The sequence below is a fragment of the Phyllobates terribilis genome, unplaced genomic scaffold, assembly GCF_046119375.1.
Source record: "Phyllobates terribilis strain yellow unplaced genomic scaffold, ASM4611937v1 Scaffold_5__5_contigs__length_657084704, whole genome shotgun sequence".
Classification (NCBI taxonomy): domain Eukaryota; kingdom Metazoa; phylum Chordata; class Amphibia; order Anura; family Dendrobatidae; genus Phyllobates; species Phyllobates terribilis.
Window position 1 is genome coordinate 548,666,626 of NW_027362765.1, and position 11,237 is coordinate 548,677,862.

The 11,237-nt window shown below is 40.7% G+C and overlaps 1 protein-coding gene across 2 annotated transcripts in view; it reads right to left on the reverse strand.

Annotated features, from left to right (window-relative positions):
• The window catches only part of CDH23 (cadherin related 23), a 1,802,240-nt gene extending 1,796,535 nt beyond the window's left edge, over positions 1 to 5,705 (reverse strand). Inside the window, exon 1 of one of the 2 annotated variants that reach the window (XM_073685852.1) lies at positions 5,465 to 5,705. The gene's annotated coding sequence lies outside the window, so the exon portion shown is untranslated. The remainder of the gene's footprint in view (positions 1 to 5,464) is intronic. The other variant, XM_073685853.1, reaches the window with a different exon arrangement.
• Positions 5,706 to 11,237: the final 5,532 nt, after the last annotated feature.

The window sequence follows — 11,237 nt, forward strand, 5'->3', positions numbered from 1 at the left end:
TGTATCTTCCCAGAACAAACAAGACAAGATACGGTAAAAAAAAAAGTTATGAGGCATTGCTGCTATGGAGAACTCCTTTATAATGAAGCATGTGATGTAGCACGTCAATTTGTTTATTGATTTTAATGGGATTCATGAGTATGAAAATCTGCGTAAAGTGGTATGCCCATAGAATTCTATGTGTTTTATTATGCATTTTTATTTGGTCATGTACATGACACCCTAGGGTTAGTTTCATCTGTCCGTGAAACACGGGCCGTGCTTGGACTGGAATATCTGTCACATATGACACAGGACATCTGTAGATCTCCTGATAGTCTGTCTGCTAATCGGATTTGCGCTTGGAGCTGTGACTAAACTATTCATGTCCATGTAATGCAATTACAAAAAAAAAAGTCTGTTTCCCAATATATATCTACAATCTTGAACGCCAATAAAAAGTACAGTTAACTTGAATGGTGTTTTTTATTTCAGAGCTTTCTTGCTGCATTTTTTTTTTCTGCAAAGAAAGAAGCTGCGTTTTACAGTACCAGCAAAAGTTATGAGATTTCTGAAATCTTTTGCACGCTCTTGTTTCTTTCCTTTCCTTAGAGCACTGCAGCGTTTTAGAAACCTGCAGCATGTCAATTCTTTTAGGTTTTTTTTTATGTGCTTTTCTACCCATAGAAAACACTAAAAAAGTTCAAAAACACTGCAAAAAAAAGTAACAAAAAGGTTTTCGCTTTGGTTTTTTCACCTTTTTTTGCTACATTTTTGGTGACTAAAACTAAATTAATCATGTACTGCAGATAAATCACACACGTAATCTGTACCCAAAAAAGGTTTTTATTGCCAAGAGGGAAGGGTTTGGCTGCAGATGAAGAAAAAAAAACCACTGCAAGAATGCCACGTGTGAACATAGCTTTAGTTGGCTAGGAGTTCAGAGGGGGTGGAACAGAGACACTTTGTGGAAATTTGCAAACTGTTAAAGACTTATTATAAATTCATTATATTAGCCACAATGTGAGGGACAGCAGTTAAATAAATGGAAAAATTAAGGCTTTTTACATGGGGTGATGATCACCTAAATGATTGTTCAGATGATCACTGCCCAGTGTAAACAGGCACAGTAATTAAAGAAAAAAGGATATAAAGTAAATATAAGTAACTTTTAATGTGTACATTTGTCGGCAGCACATAAACCCTTGTAAAGAAGGATGAAGGGTGACCGCCTACAACAATTTATAACAATCATTCATATGAAACCCTTATGAGATGAGCTGATCAACTGGCTAAATCACTGATTGGAGTGAGCAAGGACCCTTAGACCTTTCCTCAGGATGCTTCATAATGTACCAAAACGAGGTGCACAGAAGTAAAATATCGGTACTGGCCCTGCGACTTCTATCTGTAGTAGACATTGCAAGCAGAACTTTCCAAAGAAAGAAAAATCATCCAAAAACAAGGTGATTCTTCACCAAGTCACAGTGTTAATGTGTACCTAGAGGATGTGACTGACAGCTGAGAATCTCAGAATTGTAATTGTTCTGCAGAAACCTGTCAAAACCACAAGAAGTAACCAACACCTTTTACATTTGCACATACTCATTTTACATTTAGTAAAACATCTGGAGTACGACTGTCATTGAGGTGGAATATTGGAAGGAAAGAGAAAAGCAATTAACGCCAAGGAAAGATCTTATGCTGCGCTATATACACGTTGTGACGGTCACAGTGCACAATTTTACACTTCCAGGGAAAAGAGGGAATTAACTGTCTGGATGAAGTTACATTGTTGTTGCAGAATACCTTCAACTCTTCAGCAATTTCTCCAAGGGCTTATTCAGATGTCAGTGATTTTTCTCGTATGCAATAATGGTCCGAGCTTCATCAATATTTTTGGTCTCTGTCATCAGTCAGTTGTATCCATCAGAATTTCATCAGTTTTTCTCGGATGAAAAAAAAAACTGATGGAGTTTTCTCCAACTTCTATCAGATAGTCCGTGAAAAACAGATCAAGTCTATGGACCAGGGAGAAAAAAAATTGGACAGCACTCGTATGCCATCTTTGTGCTGTCCAATTTATTCACAGGTCCATAGACTTGTATTGGCGAGTTTGATCAGACATTCGGATCAATATTGGACAAGTCTCTGTGCTCTTGTGTGGACCACTCTGTCCGAGGAAAATAAAAATATAAAACAGCGCACATGTGAACTAGCTTATAGACTATCATAGGTATGAGTGCTTTCCGTGAAAACCACAGGGAGCACTTCTACAAGAAAAACTGATGTCTGAAGGAGCCCAACGTCTTGTGTAAAATGGAGCTAAGAACTTTGTTGCATCACAAGAAATTTGATTGGGTTGAGATCTAACTCTGATTATTAATAATTAGAAATGTTCTGATGAGAAGAGAGGTCTCAAAAATATTGTCTAACATATATAAACCCCTGCTAAAAATATACATTATTTATACACTTAAAAATACGGACTACAAGCCCATAATTAGGCACACAAACATAAATCGCACTGGTGATGAACCACAAGAAATCCCTAACTCACCTGATTCTCAGTATCTACCTACCAGCGGAGGTTGGCACCCTAGTACTTGCAGCAATTCTATTAAAATAGAATTTATCTGGAATATTTGTATTATAGTGTATATCTTTGCATGTATATATTAGGGCACACCAGGGATTCCAGGGACAGTCAGCGGTAGGCGGCATTGCCGCAAGTACCAGGGTGCCAACCTCCGCCATCCAGATAGGTTGAGTTAGGGATTTCTTGTCGTTCATCACCAGTATTTATTTACAGTGTGTTTTATGTTTGTAAGTAATTATGGGCTGTTAGTCCGTATTTTTAAGAGTATAAGTCAAGTATATTTTTTAACAGGGGTTTATATATGTTAGCCAATTGAGATCTACTTCTGGCATGATTTGTAAGACCAGTCTCTTCATCAGCTGTGTAGACTGGAACAAGTGATACTACTAAGAGTTTGTGGAACGTAAACTCAGACAGTAGTAACTTGAGATACATCACATGAACAAGTCTTTCTCTGCATAATGCCATTTTCACATGTACAACATTCACGGTCTGAGTGCTGATCACAATGTCCTGACCGGGCCGCGGGTCTCCTGACCACACCCAACAGTCTCCGATAAATCTATTAGGCTGGTAGGTTTTGGTCAGAAGAGCCGTGGTTGCTCCAGACATTGTGATCCTTGCTCAGACCATGAATGTTGGATGAGTGAAACCAGCACAACTACATTGGTCCTTTCTTGATCTGGTATATACAGTTCATCTGGCTGCAGCTACATCTTTTGGCATACTATAAAGAGTATAGTAAAGTTTGTGAAAGCCATTATCACAGGTAACTGCAATATATGAAGAGGACATTTCAGAAGAACATTTTGCTATGGCTAGAAAGGTCTCTCAGCAGCACAGTAGTAGACCACTGTGAATCAAACGACATTCTGGTTTATAAAAATGATCCTGATTAGCTTATATGCTGCCCTATTAGTAAGACATCAGTCACCTGAGGGGATTTAGAAGTTAAGGGTAATGCTTTCTATAGACTGTAATGACAACAGTGACACAAGCTGGTCTTATGGCGTTACTACAAGATGTAATGATTGCAATACACTATGAAGAACACCAACTTTCTCCTTTACATGATGAGAATTATAATACCAGAATTACACAGATCAACAACATATATTCAACCATTTTTCTACCCTAGGCCACACTTACCCACAATGTAGATTTAGTGAGTATTTGTCGGCAGCTGCATCGCTCGTAAGTATCTGACTAATGGATTTGCAAGTTAGCAGTGCTGCTAGTCTCGAAGTTGGCCGTACCCACACACAGCATTTAAAAAAAACAAGTTTATTGTTTCTATTTGTAAATACCGAGGTGATACATTGGAGATAGCAAAGCAAAATCTGATATTCAATGTGTCTTGGTTTGTGTGGTTTTTGGGGCTCTTTTGGGTCAGTGTCTTTTTGCTTTCTAAACACAGAATTCTTTTTGTATTGCTTTTTTTCAGGCCTTTTTTCCAAAACAATTTGCTGTAGGGCTTGAAACAAATGCATGTGCAAAAATGGTTAAAAGCGTCCTTAAAATTCTTATTGCTAGGGGTAGAGTGGGGGTATATTTTAAATGGCAGAAAATACTTTGGTACTGTGTGAAAGATCCATATATAAAGATAATGTAGGAGGATGTGACACCCAGCATGATATCTGAACTGTGTCTCCTGTATTCCTGTTTGGAATAATGACTATTTGGCATATAATCTATAACATGGTATGCACCAATCCATAATATCACACTGTGCCCCAATATGCCCCAATAAGTTGCCATTAGTTATAGCCACAAGAACATTTTATTTTTGCTGTCAATAATGGTAAAGTGACTTTTGCAAGCCGTGACCAATTGAACTTGAGTTTGCCATATAATAACCACATCCTGTAGAAAATTAAATAGAGCTGAATTAATTCTGTAGGAATCCAAGATCCACAATTAAAAGAAAAACAAATCCTGCAAATATCAGCTGAGTAACAAGTACAGAAGTACATATGCCGGGGAGATTTATGAATGGGCAGAGGACATGCCTCCTACTGTAATAGTTTTCTAACAGACCTCACTGAACACTATACAAGAAATGCAGAATCCTGATGGACTGCGATCACTGGGAAGGAAAGAGTTACCTAGATAACAGTTAAATCAGATGTGAATGATACCACATTCAGAAGGCAAATGTTCATGTGTGGGCTGTCTATATGAATCCAAGGCATTCTGTTACTACTCTATGATTCACTGGGACCGCTCCAATAGCATCAGATGAATGACAATGAGTTGCCTTTGCATGTTTCGCTTTTGGACAAGAATATACCCAGCATATGAATTTCACACCTACAGACAGATAAGGACTAAGGGAGATAATGTTTTCTAAATCTATAAAACAAACCCACACATATAGAATATTTATAGGGTTATAATAACCAAACAAGCAGCAGAAGACGTCAGATCTATTCGGAATAACTTCAATAACAACACAAAAATCCTATAAATTTAAGATAGAAGATACAGCAGCAGGTGAGATCACACCGATCGTTTAATAGGATTTCAATCAGCGGGACTGAGAAGATGTACAGCTCCTCCTGATTAAATGAGCATGACCTTTCTGATAATTATGCAAAATGGGAAAATGATATCTTATATGCGAAACACACGTAATCCCTCACCAGCAACATGGGGATCGGAGATAAAGGAAATCAACAGATGCAGAACACGTGCAATGTAGGGAGAGAAAGTTTGTGGAAAGCAGCAGAATAATACCCAGATGATGACTGATAGGAGGGTAAAGGGCATCTCCTGCCCAGCACCTCACAGGTGAAGTCTATGGATGGAGGCACAAGAAATGAAACAAGGCATGGGAACAAGAATAAAAGGAGTTCTGGTACATTATGGGAGCATTAATGACTGTACCTTAAGAGCTGGGTGTCAGATGGCTCCTTGCACAGTAATTGGGAGCAGGTAGTGACTTGCTGTGTCCTGTAGTTTGCTCCAGGGTGGCTTTTATTCCCCTTGGTCTGTTATTAATCCCTTGCAGAGCAGAGTAGAACTTCAGGAGTGCCACAGGAATCCTTCATTCCCCCCTAAGTCCAGAAGATCCAATCCCCCCTCCACCAGACACAGGAGCAGCAAGCTCCCCCTCCTCTCACTCCCACCCCTAAAATAACAGTCACAGGCTCAGCACCAGTCTAGGATCGCACACACAGGGGCTCAGCATCAGCAGGTGCAGGGCTCCATGATCTCTGATGCTCCCAGGATGTGAGGACTTCACTCCTTCCAAGTGCCACTTCTGGGATTCTGCAGTGTCAGGCATCCACTGAGGTCCAGAAGAGATCTCCTCCACCTCTCCAGCTTGTCTGAGGCTTCCAGAAGCGCAGAGACATAGGAGCCTGTCAGCTGATGATCACTTTAAGAGCAGGCAGTTCCTATTGCCATGCCATGAATATTTCAGTGAGTTAAACTGCCCTCAGCTGATGTCAGGCTACTTACTGCCATAGATGATCTGTGGTGAGCAGAGAGGAGATCCAGGTGCAGCTTTGCCATAGAGCAGCGTCTGTGCTCCCCCCATTGTGCTCACCACTCAGTGATCGCCTGCTCTGGGGGTCCAGCACCGGAATGACATGAGCAGGAGCTGCTCCAAGCAGGCAGCAGAAAGGTGAGACTGCTCTGAAGGCTGCAGGAGGGAATACAGCATTGTATTACAGAGCAGACTGGGAATAAAACTTAGGAGGTGTACAGAGGAGTGACATGATATACTGACCACAGCAACACAGCTAGGACTGACAGCTAGCAATACTCTGCAGCCCATCTGCTGTAGAAGAAGTAAGGTGGGCTTCCATATCAGAACTGTTAAAGAACCCATATTATTTAAAATCACAAATGAAATTTTACAATAAAAAATGTTGTGATTCCGATTATCACCCCATAATATGGTGAACACTTAGGACTCATGCAAACGATCATATTTTCTTTCCGAGTGCTGTCCGTTAAAAAATGGATCAATGTTGTTCAATAAGCGATTTTTTTTTAACTACACGTGTAATAAATGGCAGCCGGCACGATTTTCCTCCAAATATCGGATGAGACTCACACTTTCAAGTCTATGGGTATGAAAAAAAAAAATCAGATGCCAGACGGAGCCACAGTATAACATGCGATTTTTACGGATACATTGTAGTTCTGTAAATGGTCCTGTAAATAATAATAAGAAACAGATTATATAATGCCTGCACACACAAGTGAGAAAAAAATCATCCCACTTTTCTGGATGAAAATTGGACCAACTTTTGTTATACTGCCGTGTGACCCCAGCCTTATAGGAGAATATTACATGCCGCCATCACTTGGATTTTTTGCAATTATATGTGCATTATGCACAAGACCAATTTCACACAATGAGTAATAAGGAGGTGTCTCCTGTGGAATACTGTACAAACGCTAAGATCACACAAGTGTATAAAAAAAAAAAAAAGATTTTCATCCCCAAACAATAAGCGGTTGAGTTTTCATTTGTATTGCCATCCATATGCGATTTGTATCATCTGCATGGCGTCCATTTTAATACGTCAGCCGTTAATAAAAATTTACACAACTAAATATAGTTTTATATGTTAATAATTGCAATGTATGCGTAAAAATGTGATAACGTATAGATGATCTGTCCAGGATCCGATTTTTTTGTGCACTTATAGATTTGAATAGGCGAGTCTTATCCGAAATATAGAAGAAAATAGTGTTTGCTTTTTTATTCACATGGACATTCAACCCGTGTGAATAAAATGCACCTGTAAAGCTCAATTGAATGACATCCATCAGAGTGCGCTCAGTGAGAAGTCACTTTTTTTCACAGACAGCATTTGGACAGAAATGATGTTCGTGGGATTGTATCCAAACACACACAAAAAAATATGACATGCTCCGTCAAACACCACCTGACGGTGGACTGGCAGCCGACAGATGTTTCCCATGGGGCTGTTGTCTGAATTCCCATATGCTACATTTAGTTTAAGCTGAAAAATCCATTCTATAGATCTGAGTGGGGTTGTTTCTGCATGATGTAAGTGATCATTTTAAATGAGTACACCCCCTTTGAAAAGATTTTAATATCTCACTGAATATAAGAAAAATTTCCAAACTTTTGACAAGACTGACTTTCATAAAACAATTATTTTAACCCATAAAAGTTAATATTATAACTTTCATTACAAAATGTTCATTTTTACTAAAATTAGTGTATGTAGAAATTAATACACCCCACATCAAAAACTACTACATCTAGTATTTTGTATGACCGCAATGATTCTTAAGGACCACGCCATTTCTTCTAGTCTTTTAGGCATGAAATGAACAAGTTGGCAACATCTGTCTTTTTTCATTCTTCAACAACGACCTCTTCTAGAGCCTGGATGCTGGATGGAGAGTGATGCTCAATGGTGTTCAGTTGGGTTCAGAACAGAAGACATAATTGGCAATTGAATCACTTCTTCAGAAATGCGACAGATGTGTGTTTTTGATCATTGTCCAAGGGCATGGAGTGATTATAGCATCTTCTTTTTCAATATAGGGCAATACATCTGTGAATTCTGATGCCATCAATGTTCTAAATAATTTTTTCTAAATGCATGGTGCCCGTAGAGAAAGATGATGGTGGCAGACTCTTTATGTGGAGCTGCATGAGTGCTGTTTGTGTATGGGAGGTACATTTTCCATTTTATTGAAGAGATCAGAAATTCAAAGATGTACTGGTTTTTATTGAAAGAGAAGATGCAATAATCACTCCATGCCCTTGGAAGACGTGCACTTTTCTAACATGACAATGATCCATAACTCTTATGATCTGCTACAGGGACTAAGGAAAGACAGGAGAACTGTCCCTACAATAGAACTAAACTAGATCCCTACGATGTAACGGGGAACCTGATCCTGCGATCAGACCCGCTAAAGTCCTCGGCTAGTCTGTACGAAGACCTATAGATGTGAGGGAGGGATCCCTACTAGAACTAGGGACTGGGATAAGTTGGACACCTCCTAGCAGAAATAGTAGCAGTCAAAGACAAACACACAACAAAAAGCATAGAGGTCAGAAGACCTAGCAAAACTAACAGAGAACGGCAACAGAGCACCAAGCTAGCTCAAGAGTAGTAAATACAATGAAGTCCAGCAAGACCAGGAGGGTGGAGCCGGATTAAATAGGCAAAAATGGTCATGTGACCAGCAAACTAAAAAAAAACCTAACAGGAGAGTTCTAACAGTACGCCCTCTTCTAAGAGGATCCTCCGGATCCTCTAGGCCCAGGCTTACCAGGAAACCTCCTGTGAAATGCTCTGACAAGTCTGGAAGCAGAAACATCATCCGCCCTCACCCATGAGTTATCCTCAGGTCCGAAACCCTTCCAAGCGACGAGATACTGCAAACTCCCTCTATACCGTCTAGAATTAAGGATTCAGGAAATTTCATATTCCCCGTACTCCACCACTGGAGGAACAGTGGCAGAGGCGTCACCATCCGACACATCAGCTTTTTTCAACAGAGAAACATGAAACACTGGGTTAATCTTCCAGGACGTAGGAACCTCCAACCTAACAGCAGATTGGATAAATATCTGAAGCACCTTAAAGGGCCCTACAAACTTGGGACCCAATTTTTTAGACGGAATCCTCAATCGCAGATTCTTAGAGGACAACCAAACCATGTCACCAACAGCAAACAAAACCTCTTGCCATTTCCTATCAAAGTACCTCTTAGATTTTTTGTTAGCCTCCTGAAGATTACCACGCACATCCGTCCAAACTCTCTCCAAATCACCGGAAAAACTCTCCTCCTCAGGCACAGCCGAAACCAATTTGGAGAATGACCAAAAAGACAGATGTCTCCCAGAACAACAAAAAAAATGTGAACACCCAGCAGAAGAGGATGTATGGTTGTTAAGAGCAAATTCAGCAAGTGGCAGCAACTCAGACCACCCCTCTTGATTGTCTGCCACAAAACAACGCAAGAACTGCTCAACATCCTGGTTCTTCCTTTCTGTCTGGCTATTAGACTCAGGATGATATCCAGATGAAAACGACAAATGAACTCCCAACCTGTCACAAAAGGCACGCCAAAAACGAGCCACGAACTGAGGTCCCCTATCAGAAACAATGTCAGTAGGAACACCATGTAGTCTGACAATTTCCTTGACAAAGGCCTTAGCGAGTGTCTTAGCGCAAGGCAGTTTGATGAAGGGAACCAAGTGACACATCTTGCTGAAACGGTCCACGACCACCCAGATGACCGTGAAACCTTCAGAGGGGGGAAGGTCAGTAATAAAGTCCATAGCCAGATGTGTCCAAGGTGCACTAGGAACCTCCAGAGGGCAAAGCAACCCCGCAGCAGGAGCATGCGAAGACTTGGATCTAGCACACACAGTACATTGACGCACCCACTTAATGACTTCCTTCTGCCATCCAGGCCACCAAAAACTGTGACCCACAAGTCTCTTGGTCTCAGAAATTCCTGGATGACCTGCCAACCGAGACTCATGACACTCAACAAACAAATCTCTCCTAAAGGTCCTAGGCACAAACAACCTCCCATGGGGAGTGTTAGATGAGGCATTCTCCTAAGCTTTAAGAATCTCATCCTCCAAAACGGAGTCCAAAGCAGCAATCACAACACCTTCTTGTAAAATGCTCTCCTCTTCCTCCTCAACACCGACCATGGGAGAAAAGCTGCGAGACAAAGCATCCGCTTTAACATTCTTGGTACCCGGGATGTAAGTAACGGAAAAATTAAACCGCGAGAAAAAAAGTGCCCACCTAGCCTGACGGGCATTCAAGCGCTTGGCAGCATCAAGATACATCAGATTTTTATGATCAGTGAAAACCTGAATGGGAAATTCAGCACCTTCCAAGAGGTGACGCCAGTGTTCAAATGCGAGTTTAATCGCCAGCAATTCCCGATTACCAATATCGTAATTAAGTTCAGTCTCAGAAAATTTTTTTGAAAAAAAGGCACATGGATGTACTCCATCCTTGTTTTCCTGAGACAACACCGCACCGACCCCCACCGAAGAAGCATCAACCTCAACCAAAAACGGCTTAGTCACATCAGGCTGCATAAGGATGGGAGCAGAGGTGAACCTCTCCTTTAGAAACACAAAAGCTTCAATGGCCTCAGAAGTCCACTGAACCGCATTAGCACCTTTCTTGGTGAGATCGGTCAGCGGTTTGACAATAATAGAAAATTTTTTTATGAATTTTCTGTAATAATTGGCGAAACCCAAAAACCTCTGTATCGATTTCAAACCAATAGGCCTAGGCCATCCCTGCACAGCTTGAACTTTAACCGGGTCCATCTCAAAACCTTCACTGGAGATAATGTAGCCCAAAAAACTAATTCTCTGTACAGCGAACTCACATTTCTCCAGCTTAGCAAAAAGCGGATTGTCCATTAACAACTGTAATACCTCACGTACGCTCCGCCAATGAGACTCCAGATCAGGCGAATAAATCAGAATGTCATCCAAATACACAACCACATTTTTGCCGATTAAAGGTCTAAGGATGTCATTAATAAGATTCTGAAAAAATGCTGGAGCATTGGTAAGACCAAAAGGCATAACCAGATTCTCAAAATGACCCACAGGAGTGTTAAAAGCAGTCTTCCATTCATCACCCTCCTTCATGCGCAACAAATTGTATGCCCC